Here is a 3,490-nt window from a genome sequence, read left to right as displayed (position 1 = left end):
GAGAACAGCAGAAGACCGGAAGGCCTGGCGTGATCTGGTCCACGGGGTCGCAAACAGTCGGACTCGACTGTGCGACTGAACAACAACAACAAAAATAAGCTTTCATGTGAAAGCTTATACGCAAAATTAAACTTGTGGGTCTTCAAGGTGCCACTGGACTCAAAACTTTGTTCTATTGTTTCAAGCCAGCACGGCTACCCAACCGAATCTATTCTGAGAACAACGTTTGAGTCCAGGGGGCACCTTTAAGTCCAACAAAGTTTTATTCTAGGTATAAGCTTTCATGTGCACAGGCACTTAAACAGAAGTGTGCATGCACCAGAAGCTTATACTGGACTCGTGAACTCATTCTATCTGTTCCCGGCAGGCAAAGCGCTCAGATACTAGGAAAGCTCCCGCTCCTTTCCAAGGGCTCCCTGGTTACAGAGCAGCACATGCAAGGGGCGTAGAGCACCCACAGAACCACTGCCCCACGCATACACTTTCCCCCAGGCGCTTCATCTAATCAGCAGTCCTCACAACCGTCTTGCGAGGTAGGCTCGCCGTCCCATAAGCCACGCCCACTCCCCCGCCCGAGCCCTCCCCTCAGCGGGGAAGAGCCCCACTTCGCCCGTAGAGAAAGAGGCGCGGAACCCGACCCGTACCGGCGCGCGCCTGCCCCCGGACGCGGGTGACGAAGACGATGAGCGCGGCCAGCAGCGCCGCCGCCAACACGTAAAGCACCGGGTCCATTTTTCCCCCTCCCCACGTGACCTCCCTCCCATTCGCTCCCTCTCCTCGCCACGCCCCTTCCCGGCAGCCGCCCTCAGGCCCCCGTCCAATCCTGAGCCGAGCTGAGTCTAGCCCCGCCCACTCCACCGTGTCCCGCTCGGCTGCGATACGTCCGCCGCGACGTAGCCTAGCAACTCGCGAGGACCCCCGCCGTATTGTAGTCTAAAGGAATGCCTGACTGTATGGATTATTTGGCCGCTCGGGCCCTCGAAACAGAATTACGGGCTTCATGGATAAGAAGGAGGCTGTTGGTTGCTAAGCGACTTGATGGGGGGGAATTTAGTGCGTTTGCTGTAAAAAGGGGGGGTCTTTCTCCTGTTACCGCAGGTCTGTATAAGGAGCTCTGTTGAGGTGTCTAGATTGTTGCCTGCAGGGGTGGCTCAGGTGGCTCTCCCTCCCTCGCGCTTCCGGCTTCTTCTCTCTGTAACATCTGGAAGCTGCCTGAGATCTTTAGAATGGCATAATATCCAAGTGTGGATCCAGCCTTCATTAGTTACAGCTTGTAAATGAACTCAGATGGATGTCTTTCCCACGGGTGTCCCAGCCTGTCGTTTTCACACCTCAAGAGTGCCAGCATACTTTTGCATGTCCATAGGTGTTTATCGTCCTTTCGGGGCGGCTCCACTGTCATTGCACCTCTGCGCTGCTTTGAAAGAATCTTCTCCAAACAACATTCAAACAAGCATAGAGCATGCTTGAAACTGATTTGAAACTGATTTAGAGCAGCATGAAACTGATTTAAAAATGCAAATGCAGATTCGACCTCAGAAGCAGTGTTCCCCCTAAGGTGAGTCAGTGCGAGCTCGCTCACAGTTTTTCAGCCTCCGGCTCACACATTTTTGTCTTGGCTCAGGGAGGATGACTCCAGAGCAAACTAATCGATTCAGTAGCCAAATTGCCTGCTCACAACTTTAATGCCAGTAACTCACAAAGTAGGATTTCTGCTCACAGGACTCCACAGCTTAGAGGGAGCATTGCTCCAGAGCAAACTAATCTATGCAGTAGCCAAATCACCTGCTCACAACTTTAACGCCTATAGCTCACAAAGGAGAATTTTTGCTCACAGGACTGCACAGCTTATTTCTTTATTTATACTTTCAATTTCTATACCGCTCAATCCCGGAGGCTCTGAGCGGTTTACAAGCATTTTACATTTCCTAACTAGGGCCACATACAATGTATGTATATGGGGAGGTGAGTGCCTACCAGGCACCCCGCCGGCGTGTGTGTTCTTTTCCTTATGGTGGAAGCTTGTCTCGGCAGGCTCCGCAGCGGCTCCTTCTGGGGAAGCTCCCATAGTCTGCGACTGTGTGACAACTTCCTGCGCTGGCCTCTGTCCAGTTGGCTCCGGCCAAGCAGCGTCGCCGCGCTGTTGCGTCTCAGGCCCAATCCCCGCCTGGAACGATTGCGGCTTGGTGTTAAATAAATTAGAGGGAACACTGCTCCAGAGCCAACTAATTTATGCAGTGGCCAAATCGCTGGCTCACAACTTTAATGCCGGTAGCTCACAAAGTAGGATAGTTGCTCACAAAACGCCACAGCTTAGAGGGGAGCATTGCTCAGAAGGCTGTTTATCACATGCCCTTGAAACAGGGTTGCCAGCTTCACTACTCAACACCAGTTCTCTAGGTGAAATCCATCTGGTTGTCCTCATGAATTACCCCTGCATTGACCCATGTGGATCTATAAGAACCAGATCATCACTGAGACAGTACCCTAAGACCACAATTGTACCTTTAAAGATTGACTACCTCTTTCAATAGTCTTTCAGTAGTCATGTATGGCTGCGAGAGTTGGACTATAAGGAAGGCCGAGCGCCGAAGAATAGATTCTTTTGAACTATGGTGCTGGAGAAGACTCTTGAGAGTCCCTTGGACTGCAAGAAGATCAAATCAGTCAATCCTAAAAGAAATCAACCCTGACTGTTCCCTGGAAGGCCAGATAATGAAACTGAAGCTCACATACTTTGGCCACCCAATGAGAAGGGAGCACTCACTGGAGAAGACCCTGATGCTGGGAAAGATTGAAGGTCAAAGAAGACGGGGACGGCAAAGGATGAGATGGTTAGACAGTGTGATAGATGCAACGAACATGAAATTGAGCAAACTTTGGAGCATGACAGAAGACAGGAGGGCTTTGGCGGGATGTGGTCCATGGGGTCGTGAAGAATCGGACTCGACTGTGGGACTGAACAACAAAAGGTTTCAGGGCGTTGGGGGCAACTGGTGGTAGCGGCAAAGCCCTGTTGGACAGGTAAAATGCCGTCCAGTCACAGCCGACTTAGGGCAACCCCAGCAAGGGGCTTTCATGGCAAGCAGAAGCAGAGGCGGTTTGCCTTCCTCTGCAGAGTCTTCCTTGTTGGTCTCCCTTCCAAGTGCTGGACCTACTTAACTTCCGAGATCTGACCAGAGCGGGCTTTACCATGCCACCTTCTCTGGCACTCTATGAACTAATGAGTTCGGGTCTTGCAAACGAAAGGCCTTTCTCAGGTCTTGCAAACTGAAGGTCGTGGCTTCCTTCCTTCACTGAGTCAATCTGTCTCCTGTTGGGTCTTCCTCTGCGTACTAGAGTTGCCAACTCCAGGTGGCGGCTGGAGAGCTGCTATTACAACTGATCACTAAGCGACAGTTCTCCTGGAGAAAATGGCTACCTTGGAAGGTGGACTCTATGGCGTTGTTGCTGTTGTTCAGTCGCACAGTCGAGTCTGACTCTTCGCGAC

This window comes from Gekko japonicus, unplaced genomic scaffold (assembly GCF_001447785.1).
Source record: "Gekko japonicus isolate JY-2015 unplaced genomic scaffold, Gekko_japonicus_V1.1 scaffold1774, whole genome shotgun sequence".
Taxonomy (NCBI): Eukaryota; Metazoa; Chordata; class Lepidosauria; order Squamata; family Gekkonidae; genus Gekko; species Gekko japonicus.
The sequence above is the reverse complement of the archived record's forward strand: the minus strand, read 5'-3'. Positions refer to the sequence as shown.